This window comes from Macrosteles quadrilineatus, unplaced genomic scaffold (assembly GCF_028750875.1).
Source record: "Macrosteles quadrilineatus isolate MER2022 unplaced genomic scaffold, UCM_ALF_1.0 Scaffold_6__1_contigs__length_79288215, whole genome shotgun sequence".
Lineage (NCBI taxonomy): Eukaryota > Metazoa > Arthropoda > Insecta > Hemiptera > Cicadellidae > Macrosteles > Macrosteles quadrilineatus.
This window is the reverse complement of record NW_026542599.1, coordinates 58,484,830-58,501,060: the sequence shown is the minus strand read 5'-3', so window position 1 is coordinate 58,501,060 and position 16,231 is coordinate 58,484,830. Positions and strand designations below refer to the sequence as shown.

Below are 16,231 nucleotides of genomic sequence, written 5' to 3'. Positions count from 1 at the left end.
GGCTTTCACTTATAAAACTGTTAAGGCCTTTTCACACCGGCGTACTGGACGTACTGTACGTTTGGTACGGCCAGTTCGTACAGTACGCGGTCCTTTCACACCGCACAGAAACTTCCAAAACGTACACTTGTTCGTTTGCAGTCAGACAAGTAACACTGGCTGAGCACGTGGTTTTGGTGTGACCACTGCGCATGCGCGAGCTCGCGTACGCCTCCGTCGCCTCGTACGATTTAGAAAAATCGCTCTCCGAGCGATTCTCACAAAACCATCGCGTACGTACTGTACGTACAGTACGTTCTGTACGCGCGGTGTGAACGAGCCCATATGATAACATGGACAGCGATTTGTTTAAAAAAAAAACGTACCAAACGTACAGTACGTCCAGTACGCCGGTGTGAAAAGGCCTTTAGGAACGGTTATCTAGAGGTAATTAGTGTAGGCCCAAAATAACAATGAAACTTCATTCTGTTATTGGTACCTACACAAAGATATTTAGGGACTTTGTCAACGAGATGTAAGTTAAAAGGTGTTTTGTGTGTTGTTTCTCAGTAAGGTAATTGAGACTTTAGATGTTTAGAGGGACAATTTAGGCCTACCAACAGTTTTATGTATCTCTGCTACATTAAGCGCAGGCAGCCCTCTGGAACTTTAGTGTTTAGTCCTAGATGCCCAGGCTTAAATCCAGCCAATCACCAATTACTTTTGACTAAAGTATGTTGTCATACCCGGTGACCCGGTGGTTCGCAGCCCACCTTGAATAAAATGTCAACGAGAAAACATAAAAAGTCTCTGAGCCAAGCAGATTATTTTAAGTAGAAATACAATGTCTAGCTGGCGATGGTGTTGAGTAAAAGTATGCAAAGTAAAGGTACGTTCTGTATCAAACTAATGTGTATAAGGTCAAGCAGTTGTCATGAACCCACAGGTCACTACTTGACCTCTGACCTCTAGTTCCGGGTGCGAAATTCCCAGGTCCGACTGGACACCGTTACCTTCCTCAAGTGGGGAGCAAAACTCTTGACATATGGGCGAAGTTATCATGATACCGCAAAAGAGGTCTCAATGTTTGGCTGTGTAGTGAAGATTTTGGGTAGTGAAGTGTACGCCTTTCGAAATGTACTGGCTGTAACCAGCTGTTCTTCTCATATTATAACCAACGAGTAGAGATCATACACACTGAAATTTTAGAACCGTAAAATGATAACTATAGCATAGACAAAAGAACTAGACCATAATAATGTTAATAGGACTATCAGCACACTTTTGTTCCAGCAAACAGCCATTTTATTGACCATCAATTATGAGGCTATTTAACAAAAGGCTGACATGAGATATTAAGAAGACCATGGTTTGGACGGGTTTCTTTAAAAACAAACGGAAAATTCCACAGGTGCGGATGACAAACAAACAACCCGTAACCAATTGTAGAATATAGGCTTATACTACATTGTTCCCGATATTAGTCATTATTGCTCCAAACTTCTAGAGTTGTTGGTGTTTCTCCAAGTATCCTTTCCCACCAGGGACCTTCGTAGCGAAGACAGTGATATAATTATTGTTTATTCATGGTCTGCCTATAGTGCGTGACCAAATGATTGTAGAGTCGACTTAAGTGGTGGGGCTGAGACGACTACCGTTACTATCTCAGCTTCTGTTCTACGACACAACTTTGTTGTTATTGTATTATGCTTATTTTGCATCTCATACTTTTACTTTTGTCCATTTTAATAGTACGTCAATCTATGTTGATTGAGTCAATGAGTGTTTAAAATCAGGAGAAGAATGTGCGGAAACAAGAATATGCAAATTGTGCAAATAGATCGAATTGCAAGGAAAAATTTCTTTTACGGTTTTTGCTAACAGTTATCCGTAGTCCAGCTCTGCTAAATCTGCTCTCTTCTGTTCTGTGTTCTCAGTATCTTCAGCTGTTAATATTTAACGCATTTAAAAAATGCAAACCAAAAATTCTATATTTCTGCACACCGTTGTTAAGCCCAGTAACTTTTCAAAGCTATTAAACATCATAGAACCTACAACATCAAGGTAACTTATTTGCTTAACTGTCAAGATTTGTTGATGTTTTTAAAATACGAATACTGGACCCATAAGATAAACATGGGAAACTCCAGAGCCACTGGGGAGGAGTTCAAAAGGAGATAATAATGGGTATTTTTGTTACTGGGGAAAAATGAGCTATTGATATGTAAAATTTCAGCCCAATCCGAACAGTTGTTAAAGCGTGATTGAGTCCATACACACTACTTTGAACTGTATAAGTATCAGCATTGACTATACACAGAACATTATTCTGTATATAGTCAATGGTATCAGCCTTTGCGTACCTTACCTTGTGACCTTTGTTGCTTTTGCCTGTGTTTTGACTAGGTAATATCATAGATTAAACATACGCGTATGTTACGAAACTAACTACCTTACGAAATTGGTTTGTACTTGGCTGTACCTGTAAAAAAACGTTTGCTAGTATTTTATATTATGAACATTTGTTGTTGTTTTTGTTTGTTGACATCATTATAGGGGTTTGGACCATTACCTTAAAAATACGTAAAATATAACTATAAATTTCATACAGAACCCAAATAAGGAGTCTAAACATTTGTCATAAGGTTTTACAGGTTCTATCTTGAGTCCTACAACACACATAGGGACACATTTTTGAACCCACTTTCCTCATCTTTGCTATCCTCGAAAGGTGGCAATCCTAATCATAAACCACTTGATACACGTTTAGCTAAGTGTCAAAACTGACTATTCCAGTTTGTCTCCATTACAGCCTAATTAAGAGCGTGCATGACTGAGCTTTCTATTAACTCCATGTTTGTAACCAGTTCCAGCGACATTTAGACCGGTTTTGGTTGGTGTTGGTTGCCGGTTTGGGGTTTGTATCTCGTCCTACTTACTGTGACCTTGGTGCAATCAGGGCAGTTTTACATTTGCATCGTAACGGAGCTTGGTTCCGCCTTTTGGGCTTTGACCCCCTTCCCTTTCTTTAAGAATCATCACGAATACACAATGCTGCTGTAAAGTCAATATCGGCGTCATATATAGAGGATGTCTCTGAATGAACAAGGTGGGTTAAAAGATATGTATTTGGATTAACCATATTTACACTTATGGACAATACATATCGAAAGGAAGAGAGCTCCCATAGTTTTGTTTAAGAAGTGTTCAATGAGAGGATAATTCTGCACACAGTAAATTAAAATTTTATTTAACTTTTTGTTGTGGTGTTTTCAGACCAATTACTTGACCAATAAAAAGGTAAACGGTTTAGGTTATACCTTTTGCCGCCTTATGGTCCAAGTTTCATCCTCAATGATCCATGCTCATTTCGGCTGCTCCATAGGACTTTGACAAAAAATAGTGTTCCCTTACACTAATGTAGGCGGTTGCAATAAAATCCAACTGTAAGACTCTGAATTTTAGACATTTTTCAACACCATGTGCATAAGCACCAAGATAAGTTTGAATTTGTTTAATCAAATGCTCAGTAAAAACAACTTATGAGGTATCACTTAACTTATTTTTCAAAGAACTAACCCCCCCCCTCCCACAACTGTTCTTTCACTGCGTTTAGGATATTTTAAAATAAATTTCCCAAATTCTACGGGGTTAAAATAGGGGGGTTGAAGGTTACGAACGATCTACCTCGATTGGTTTGGTCTCTATGCATTGTGTAAATTTCCAATATTCTCCCCATATTTAAAAATTGTTATGATTCCACACCCCTTTAAGTCCCCAAAGTGTCGAACCATTGAGGTTCTACGGTAGTTGTAATGTAAATAAATAAATAAATTGTAATGTAGATGCCAAATTGCATACTGAATATAATCTAGAGTTACAAGTGAATACAATATTTTTACAAATGTTACCTAAGAAATCAGCATATGATCAAGTGTGCTTACTTTCCTTCGCAACTAGAGCATTAAGGACGAGGTCGAAGTAGATTAGTTTTCATTCAGGATACAAGAGAAATGTTACGTGGCTCTGCAGTAAGCAATGGAGATGCAGTAATATCCTATACGTAAATAGTTAAACCTGCATTCTCCTGGAGAAAGGATTATTGTTTGTAGTTTAAGATTGCATCGTTCGTTACGGTGCAATGGCGATTCATATGTGCAAACAATATGTGAATCGGTAAAACCATATTTACTGTGTGTTTATCACTTATAGTTTTTTTCATAAATTCTAGAGTAGTAGAAGATACTTTTTCATATCACCAATAAAAGAAATAAACTATTAGTTTTGATGGTAAACTAAAAACGTTGATTATACAACCACTGCAAAGAAACTAAACCAATTGAATTCCATTCATAATGTGGTAGTCGATGGAGGAAAAAAATATATTTTAAAATTTGACGTGTAAGGAAAATGCTGTATTCATTTGCAAACGACTCTGGCGGGGACTCAATTAAACAGATGTTTTAATTATATTTGTGGCATTTTAACATCGTAAAGGTTTTTAATTGTTGTTATCACGATAAGTAAGATTGAAGAAACAAAATAATGTCTCTAGCAGATTTTTACCATCAGGTGTCATCTTAACCACCTTTTAGGTTAACCACGCTTTCCTTGAAGTCTCAAGATGCTATCTAAAATATATTTCTATTTACGAAGAATTCCTTTTCCAGACACCAGTCTTCACAATTAGTGTCGCAACCCTTAAAATAAAGATAAGAGGTTTCTCAGTAAACGGTTTTGATTCTTTACTGTATTCTAGCAAGAAATATTTTTTTACAATAATTTGAAAATACATAATATCTATAATAATTTTACCAGGCAAACATCTCCTATTCAGAATCTATCGTAATACTGCGGTCGTATCGTGGTTGGTGTCGTATGATGGTTATGCAGCAGCAACCAACGTTGCCTGAATAAATTTGTAGGAGAGAAAATGGGACATTAGCATGAGAGCTAAAAACTTTTATGAGCGTCTCAAACAAATTATGTCCATTCTCGGTATAATTAAAATAATCTATAAGTCAATGTCGGATCAACGATTCCATATTTTTACATTATTGAAATCTTACTCATTGTTTTGTTGTAAAAGATCTGATTTCCGGTTAGGATATCAAATTCATGCCCAAAAGTAAACGGTTGTGATTTAGGAGTGATTATCTAATCAGATACTCTCAAAAAACAACAGTAAAATTATTAGAATTTCTATAAATATCAAAACTAAAATCAGTCAATCATTCACGAAAAACGAGTTGTAAAGTAATACGGTTTCACTTGAAAAATAACATGTTACACAACCCCAGTAACGGTTGCATGTACCAGTGACTGCATTGTGTCACTGTTACCTCGCTAAGCTTAGATTCATTTGACAGCTAAACTAGTCCGCCCAACCAAGCTATTGTCTGCCTCGGAAGGTCGCGGTGACAAGATTTGAGTTGCGGGCGGGGTTCAATCCAAACCCAACCACTGGAAAATCTCCTCACATTATTTTCTGACCTGAATTGACTTTTGAAGGTTATCCCAAATTCGGCAATCATGAATGATTTTCCTAATTTTGGTCATTTCGATTGCAAATACAGACTTTTGGTGTTATTTGTCCAAGGGAACGCCGCAGACCCCGATCTTGTCACCATCTAACGTCAACCCTTGAGATGGTATCATTGAGTGGTAAACCCAATAACAAAAGGCTTATTTCTTCACATCACTTTTGGTCCGGGGGGTCAGCAGGTGTATTTTGGGGCCGGCCAAAACATCACTTTTGATCCGATGACATCTCTCTTGTTCCGCGAGGCAGGAGACTGCACTCTCCCTCCCCAAATCCCCCTTTTCGCTCTCCTCCTAATTCTTTCTTTCATAGGTTAGTTTAGGTTAAATTATTAGTATTTTTTCGTAGGAGAAAATGATAGTTTAGCGAGTTTTAAAGCCCGCATGAAAGAAAGAATTAGGAAGAGGGCGTTCTACTCAACCCCCTCTCTCGCGGAACAAGAGAGATGTCCGCGGAACAAAAACAATGTTTTGGCCGGTGCCGAAATCTACCTGCTGACCCCGGAACAAAAGTGATGTGAAGAAATTAGCCTTCAACCGCGGAACAAAAGTGATACAGCCATAGAATTGACCATATTCCAAATTGGGCCAGCAATCTTCAGATTTGAGGACAAACACCGATCACGCTGGTGTAAGTTGACGGAATTAGATATTTATTACGTGCGGAAACTAAAACAACATTTTACGCAGTCATTTTACTCAGCAAGGTCTTTCAATCTTGATTCTCCAAGAGTTTTGACGTTGACCAAGTATATAATTATCGTGACCTAAATAAAAGATTGTGTTTAATCAACTGTGGAAATTGGGTTACTTCAGAAAAACACTCTCGTGAATAACTTGTTTAAACAAAAGAATATTACAAAAAATCTAAATAATTTGGGCTATATTTATGTAATAATCCAATTAAGGGGAGGAAACTTCCTTATGTACGAGTATGAAAATTTGTTTTTATTGTTTTGTTACTAAACAAGAACGCTAACGATCTCAAATTACTGTTATAATTAGAAATTGGCATTTTAAACCACGATTTAAAGTAAAGTAAACAGGTTCACACAGTAATTAAAATAATCATTCACAACTCATGATAACAGGAGCAGTACATTGTAACAATAAATTAGCAATCAACTGTCTTTGTTTACTTTGATATTTATAATAACTCTAATAAAATAACAAAAATACATAAGGGGGAAAATTATTATAAATTAAAGAAGGGTTAAGGGCATATGTAAAAAATCCTATACATTCAATATGAAATGCGTATCACAAATTAGTGCAGAGAATGTCTATTTTCGTATGGATTTTTGGTGGAGGGGGTCCAATAATATAGAAGGTATGTTCTCCATAACTAACCCCGAAGCTAATGTAGGTTACTACATTATCACACATCATAAAAGCTTTTTGTTTGTCAAGATTTGGACCAGGATCTTTAGGATGGAAGCACGCTAACCACCAAAATGCTGAGTCCCTTAAGTGAATAAAGCTTATCATAGCATCATGAAAAATCAGCAGACTATCATTATTTAACCCGACGATAAATTTGTGATGTGGTGTTAAAATGAAGATATGTTAAATATTACGTCATTTCAACCTTCAAGTATCGAACAGCCTACGATCACCATACTGTATGAGTCATGCTCAAGGATGTTGCATCTTATGCATGAAACATCCAAACATCTCATTTTAGAAATCTGATGCAATCATCAAGAATTATGTAAATTAATCTTTCTACATCGATCCATAGGAATAAATTTGATAATACTTGTATGGGTTTTAAGGTAGAACATTTTACCTCTCCTGAAAGAGTAAACCTTGGACCTTGGGTTATCCTACAGGGTTCGATTGTGCACAAATCAGGAAGATTTTTAGAGGGTTGGAACTATATCTAGTCATCCTTAATCATTCAGCTTGTAAGGGTCCTGAATGAAGAAACATAGCTGGTCTTAGTCAGAAACAAAACTACACAGATTATCCCACTCGTCCATTCTAAAGACTAACTAACACAAGCACAAGGGAGTGTCAGTGTGTTAAACATATGTCTACGCTCGCCCTGCAGTCTTATTATTCAGCTTAAAATGCTTACCTACATTAGGTAATGTGGGATTGGTGTAATGCATACCTTGGATTGTTTTAATTTTGGTATTCCAAATCAAACATTTAATTCATTGTTAAAACTGGTTCACAAAATATTTTGATTTATTTCACACTTTGTAGGCTTTGTTGTAAAATCCTATTCCTCATCGTCTTTCTTTATCAAGCAAGAGATTTCAAAGAATGTTTCACCTCCGGGTAGAAAGATTAATCCGAAGATAAATGGACGCATGTCTGTCTCAAAAGTGGGGCACGTTTAGCATTTAATGTGAAAAATAAAACGACTCGTCGGAATCTTAATCGAGTAACAATAGCGAGGCGATGAAGAGTGAGAGAATGATGAAGATGGGAGAAATCGACGGGAGATTAACTAGATAAGAGAGAGAGGGAACATGGAGATTATTCTGAGAACACGAGAAGAGATGTGCGATAATGTTTCAATGTCGATACTGGATAAAGTTTGAAAGTTTGGAACTACAGGAATATGTGGTTTATGAAACTGACATACAGGGGTTTCCTCGTAGACTAAAATCTATTTAATGGGGTTTCTCAGTATTACTGTAGACTATATAAAACTATAGAATATTATAGGTATTTAAAATTTGGGTTTTAAACGTTTCATACGTCAATAGCACCGTTAAAATATGAAGAATTTGAAGTACAGATATTGTTGTATCGTAATGTTAATATTCAGATCAATAAACTGTAAATTCAGCAGATATGCTAGTGGCTATTTTATCAGATGAGTACAAACTGCAAAAAATCAATCAACATGCAACAATAGTGGTTGGAAAGTTTGAGTGTTGCTACGATAGCTACAACGCCTAAGGGAATTTCGCCATAAGGTCGGCGTTAAAAAATAACAAGACCAGGGTTTGGACAGTTCCCTTTCAAAACGTAAAAATTGCAATTGGAATTTAAAACACACAAAAAGATTTAGTTGATAGAAAATAATTCTTAACCTTAAAATACCCTTCTGTATCGGGCCAAGCGAAGTATTGGTGGTGTCAAACCGGTAATGTAAGGTAACGAAATACTTTCTATCAATGTTTAAATCAATATCCAGAAGTAGAACAACAAATTTTGTAAGATTTAATGCATAAGAAAGAAAACTATATTTTACAACAACATACTCTATGTACCATTTGACTAAGATATTTTACAGTGTATCTATATTCAAGAGATGCGAAAAATTCTAAAATTTTCCGATAGAGGTGTAACACCTAGTGGGTTTGGTTTGGTAAGACGCCTCCAGTTTTCCGCCAAGTAGGTTAGAGAGACCTTGCGACCCACGATAAAATCACCTCTGGAAGCCTTATGTAATTCGGGCTTACAATTACTATACCAAGGTCGAGGGTTTCAAGTTCATTCCCAACCGTGGGTAAATCCGGTGGCGTCTGCCTTTTGAAGCATGGACATTGTTTAAATAACTATTGCAAGCATTTGCCATCACAGAAAATTCACATTTCGTAATCAGAAATTTGAAGAAGTCATCAAGTGGGAAGGAGCTTATAACAAGATAGTTATAAGTGTACACAAACTGGGCAACTCTGGAAATAAAGTACGGTACCTGGAAACAATAAACGTTTAAGGAGTCAACAGAAAAAGGAAAAATATAAAGCGGAAAACGAGAATAGGTTAAATGCGAACTCAAGTTTAGTGTACATTAAACTCCGTCCTTTTTTAATGATCAGTGGTGGAAAATTACCTCAATAATCCTTCAAACAACATAAACTTACTATTAACTTACTGTACATCTACGGTACAATATGAAATGACTTATCAGAAACCATTATAATTTCGCAACCATACGTTGCTTAATTGAATTGACATATTTCATCATCAGATACGTACGACTAGGGAATATTTAATGTGTCATGGCTATAAGGGGCCCTCACTAACATGTAGTTTGTGACATACAGTAATAAAACAGAAATAGCATTTGCATTAATATTTACGCGTTATCTATATATGTATATAAATAGAATTTGCCCAATAATTACTTGAGGTTTTCTACTCTGAGGTACACTTGGATTGTTTTGATCAATTTTCAAAGGCAAACAATATAGGCTATTGAGGAGATTGGCGAAATTTCAAAAATAGTTATAAACAGTATAAACAATCTACTGTAATTAATTCACTTTCCATAAGTAAAGCTGATTGAACTATGTACGGGTAAGCACTGCTTTTAAGTAGTATATTCTACCCTTCACTGCCATAGTCGCATAGGGATAGTTGGCAAACCTGGTCAAATACAAGTGTTATGGGTTTGATCATAGATTAAATGAGTAGACACAAAGGAGTTGTCTACTCCTCTATGGTTTGATTTAAATTGGTAAACATTTGCGCATAAGTACCCTTCAACGAATAATTACAGTTGTCCTGAACTAGCTGATTAAACGCCAAAACTAAGCTCATGTATGAAAAAATAACTGAAATCACTCTCGACAAGTTTATGGGTAAACCAATTTAAGCTACAAAAATGAAGGGGGTGATGGGGAAAACTAACAATATATTATAATATTTTAGTTTCTTTCCTTTTGACAACTTATAATTTCACAATACGCTCTGTTAGAAAGCCTAGGAGATATTTAAAATTGTACCGTGTCTAAAAACAAAACTGCTAAAGAGCCCTCGCGGTTCACTAACCTTATGGCCAATTTGTACCTGTTTCGTTTACGTTTTCGCCGTTTAAGGAAGTGACTACGTAATGTCAACAAACCAGCCATGAACTAGATCTCCTTCACAGAGCACTTTCTACCAACATCCCTAGTGGTCACAGTTTAATCTCTTGTCGAGGATTTTCTTAGTATTAAGGCTTAACTACGTTAATAAAATCACAACGTTATTCAATATTTTAAATACGCATTGTTAAAGTCTATCATCCTATTCTCTAATACGAGCTATGTGTATGTTTGTCTGTCTGTCTGTAATTATCTCGAAATCCAGCGGAAGGATTTTGACAAAATTTTAGAATAAGGTACTTATAACCCTAAAAACGTGATTGGTGACAGCCAATACCTTAGGCAAATTCGTATTTCGCTACATAACTCATTTGAACATTTAAAATTTAACATTAGCCTCATGGGTTGCTAGTTGGTTGAACAAAATAACAAGGAAATAAAAGAAGAAGTAAACAAAAGAATTGGCCCTACTCACATGTGTTTATGTATTAGTAGTTTATATATTAGCAAACTAGCAGAGTACCCGTCCTTAGTCCGGCATTGGCAAATAAGTTTAAAATGCTTATTGCAGTTATACCCGATCTTTGCGTTTGCGATGTGAGAAAACACGGCTAGAGAAAATTTGCTTCCTCAAATTTACGGTATGTGATAGTATTACACATCTACCATAGCCATAATGTTCTACTACTTCACCTACACAATAGAGAAAGATAGATTATTAAAAAATCGCAAAATATCATAAATTATTCATGAAATTAAAACATAAACATAACTGTAAACAATTCTACTATGACAGTTCGTATTGTGTATCACAGTTTTTTGTTGCTGCTTAGTTCAAATTAGCTGTTTTAATAAATAACTAGGTGAAACCCGTCGAAATCGACGGTTACTCTCAAGGCTTACGCTAATTCATCTACGGAAAGTTAGGTTTAGTGGAATATACTTTAAGTAGCTGCTTAAATATTATTTACTCTTTATGCCTTTTTTATGGCCGAAATGTCGTGTTATTTTCAATCATGTTAACAACCCAGTGGGCCGCGGTCCGTAATATAGGATACTGCAAATAATTTCTCAAGATAGGTACCATTTTAGGCAAGGCTTCTGTCTTTGGATGTTATTAGACATGATAAGAGCACAATAAACTTCTTCTGCAGATAAATAACCTGCTGGAGAAATATAAGCCGAATTTTAAATGTTACAATGCGAGTTCAAGCATTTTGTAACTATATGGGTAAGTTACATAGTATTTTTTAGGCTGCTGCTCAGTGCACTTTAAGAATATATATTTTAGAGATAAATAAAATGGTTTTTGTTGCTGAGTAGCGCTAGTAAACATGTACAACCCATTTTGTTATTCTAATAACATTAAAAGGCTCTCTAAGAGTTCAAATTCTTATTTGTATACATATCTATATTATGTGTTCACTATGATGAATGAATACTTTATAGCAACCTCTCTGAAAAGTCTGTAGTAAATTGCAGATTTACAGCTTAATGACTTTCTAAATCGTGCACATATTTCTACATAAATATTGTAAAATGTTTTATCGAGTTGCTGTAAACTACTATTAATTTAACAAAATATAGACACGGCTCAAATGGACAACGTGCCCTTCTGCACATGTATTATTTTGTATTGTATTACACATTCGACTAATTTTCCAATGATTGAAAACATGTATGACAATAATCTGATGAACCTATGATGATCTGTAGAATAATATGATAAAATATAGGAAAAAGTGGTGAAAAAGGCAGACAACAACCCCTACAACAGATATTAGATAGTTCAATAAGGAATTATTGTAAGAGTTCTGTGATACAAGGAATTTACACTGATTTCGTAATGAAAGGTTATATTGCAAAATATGACATGATACAGAAGAAAATCAATTTTAAAAACAGAAAATAACATGGCAAATACTTCTTCTGGACAACTCAGTCAGTAACTCCCAACAAATGTGTGTTGTTTAAAACATAATTTAAAAATTAACAGCTGTTTCATTAAAAAGTATTATATGGCCAAAATGTAAACAAAGCTGTCGAGGGATCTTTAAAGGCGTCTGGGGCAGAGCCCAATAAATTTATGTTGTTAATTTACTTCGTTTATCTTTTGATAACTCATCTACAGACCAAGACCTTTCTTTGGACACCTCTATCAAGTTTCTACGCCCAGCCGTTCTCTCAAATTAGTGGGGACAAAGTTTCCAATTAAATATTTAGATTCCCCCATGTTAATCTTATGGGAGAAAACCCAACTTTGATGGAAGATCCTGCCCAAACTTATAAAGATATCGAAAAACGAAAAACACTTTGCAAAACTACAGATCAGGGCCATTGTTTTAACATTTTAATCATCAAAATCGGTCCAAAAATGTGGGAGGAGTTCTGTTTACAAAAATCGGCTTAGCGTATTATATATATAGATAGATGAAAAAAATTATAGTGCTGCACCCTGTTGGTAAATCTTATAAATTTTTAATGCTTTTGCATATCATAGAACCAACTCTTTTAGTTGAAACAGCTGGCTAAATTCTTTAATTCCCTTTAAATATGAATACTCATACGGTTAACATGGGGAACTGCAGAGCCACTGGGGCGGAGCCCAAAAGGATTTTTGAGATAAGAATATGCCTATATGTTAATCGGGAATGTGAGCTATCATCATGCAAAATTTCAGCCCAATCCGACCAGTATGTTTCGTGTTTACTTGTCACAAACATACATACATCCATACATCCATACATCCATACATCCAAACTTTCTCATTTATAATATTAGTGTGATAAAAAATAGGTACGGTAAAAATGGAAAAACGACAGTTGGGTTATTCCAAGATGTTAATACAGTATTATTCATATTCATATTATAATCTGTGTTGAGCAAAGATTAAGATTACACTGAAGATTACTCGATACCGTATAGGGAAAAATACTGATTATTTTAATTAGCCCTCTCCAACCAAAACTTAATCCCTGAAGTACAAAGGCATTCCAATATAATAATTACATCTGGGGGTTATAATTGGCATAAAACTATTACCGTATGCTAAATCACAATGAAAAAAACAGACTTTTTTCTTTGAAAAATAGTACTGTATCGAAAAAGCGGAAAATCGTTGTCGGAAAATCGTCCATTTCGAAACTAATATGATTTTGTTTGTATCATATTTTTATATGTTGTCTTAAATGAGAGTAAAAGTAGAACAACGGGTTTCAACGACTAGAGGGGAGAAAAATTCTGTGCGAGTAGCACTTAAACTTTTAAGCAATATCAGGAAAATGCATCTTATTTTTGTTTAATTGCATGCTTTTACATTACAGAGTTCTTATTATTTCTTTTTTCTAACTGGTTGTAGCCCATAAAAATAAATTCATCCTTCATGAGTACCTATGTAATTTCAATCATTTTAAAACGTTTTTATTAGCTCGCTTTCTTGTCCGTTACAAATTTTGCCATCAATTTTATACTAACTTCCCGATGAGCTAGAGACTTGAAACATAGCTCACAAATGGAAGACAATGCAATATTATATGATTTAATTTTCATATTTCCCTTGGGCTACACCCCATTGGCTTGTTTTTATTAACTCGCTTTCTTGCAAATTGTGATACTTCCCGATGAGCTAGAGACTTGAAACTTGAAACATAGCTCACTAATGGATGACAATGCAATATTATATAATTTAATTTTCATATTTCCCTTGGGCTACACCCCATGGGCTTGTTTTTATTAGCTCGCTTTCCTACAAATTTTGATATCAATTTTAAACAAAGTTCCCGATGAGCTAGAGACTTGAAATTTGAAACATAGCGCACAAATGGATGACAATGCAATATTATATCATTTAAGCTTCACATTTCCCTTGGGCTATGCCCTATGGGCTTCCAGATTTTCCATGTTTACATTTTGAAAGAATGTAAACATATCAGTTAATTTAAGTCAGCTGTAAATACTTAAATTTGACAGTTCGAAGAGCAGAGGTTAAGAGGTACAGTTCTGCTCCAGATATATTCTAAAAATATAAAACAAGCATTTTAAAGTCAAGATAAAACATCTGATTAGAGATAATAATCAGGTTTTGGTTATATATTAACAGGCCATATAAAATATATTTAACATATTTACACATTAAAGACTAAAAAGTTGAAAATAATTTATAAATAAAAAACGTTTTTAAAACAAACCGTTTTTAAACGCACAAAAAAGTAGAAAATAATTTATAAATATGTTGAGAGTATAAATACTTGTAAGATTTAAAACGAAAAACGTTGGGTGCATGCAATTAATTGATAATAATACATTAGTTCAATAGGTGAAGGTAATTGTAAATTATCTATTGCATGCACCCCACGTTTTTCGTTTTAAATCTTACAAGTATTTATACTCTCGACATATTTATAAATTATTTTCTACTTTTTTGTGCGTTTAAAAACGTTTTGTTTTAAACACGTTTTTTATTTATAAATTTTATTATTATCATGACCTAGCACAAGCCATTAGGATTTGATCTATTTCAAAAAGATTAGGCGAATATCATTCGCAATCTCAGTATAATTCGGGTTAATACCATTTTCTGGTATAATTGTGTCAACAGAAGATGCCGCCTAGCGCCTAGGCGTTGCCACATCCGCCTACTTGCGACGCCTAGGTGACCAACACCTTACAAGGTGCTGGGACCAGTCTGACGGGAAATATCAAGTGTTAAGTCCTTCGAGAAGTTTGAGGCTAAAAATGGTTTTGATATGAAATTGGCTCAATGTAAGACTTTGTAGATCTCATTTTTAAGGTAGCCTTCGGATTACTGAGGTCCGATGTATGTTATAAATGGTTAAATATATCATAGGAATCTTATACAGGGTGATGCAGACCACCAGTACACTACCGTCGTATAGCGGCCAAACCAATCGAGGTAGATAGTCTGTAATGACTTAACCCCGTAAAATTTGGGGAAATTATTTTGAAGTCTCCCAAACTCACCGAACGGGTAGTTTTTGGGAGGTGGCGGTAGTTTTTGGAAAATGAAAAGGTACAGTAGGTTAAGAGATTAAGTGATATTAAAGGCAATTGTTTACTGAGCATTTTCATGAAACAACTTTAAACTCAGCCCATCTCAATGTTTATGTACACGGTGTTCGAAAATGTCTAAAATTATCCCAGAATAATGAAAAGGCGTCCTTTCCAAAAAATACCTTCAAATGTACCACTACACCAACGTTTAGTAATAGAAAAAAATATAGATGACATTTTTAAACAAATTTAAGAGCTTAAAAGAGTGAATAAACCCAAATAGGTTGTGTAATAAGGTTTCGTAATACATAATTAAAAATGTGTTTAAAACAAACACTTTTACTTTGAAAGTTTGGCAAAAACGTATTTTTAAGAATTTTTCTTGGTTTTTATGTTGGCGGTCGTATGTAGGATTACTGTATAAGCTATGTGATTACTGTACTACATATTTCAAATGCGTTTAGATCGCTGCACTCAAAAAATGATACTAGCAATTCCAAAACTATTTGACGTCAAGGATATTCCAGAGAGTACAATTTACTGTACCGGTACCTAGTTTAGTTGTATTTTTTGTATTATTATTACAAATTAAGATGCGTGCGTAACCTAGGTGTGTATTTTCATTTTGACTTAACAAGTGAAGTATTAGGGAGATGCGTTGTGTAGCTTTGTTGCTGACTGCCCAGTTGCTTTCGTTAGATAGGTACATAGACAACACTTAATAAATCTGATTAATTTGATGGCTTTGTAAATTAAAATAAGATGTTTATGAAAAATCTCAATACCTCTACCACTGGGTACCAAGAATTAATATATCAAAAATATTTGAAACTACAGATTCAATCAATCAATCATTGAGATGGGAACGCCACCTGGGTGAGTATTATTCAACAAATGAAGAATAGTTTATTCACTGATTCATCTCACCA

General features: G+C 35.0%; 1 protein-coding gene across 1 annotated transcript in view; it reads right to left on the bottom strand.

The window, feature by feature from the left end:
• The window catches only part of LOC128996459 (arrestin domain-containing protein 4), a 34,382-nt gene that overhangs the window by 17,539 nt on the left and 612 nt on the right, over positions 1-16,231 (bottom strand). The window lies entirely within an intron of this gene.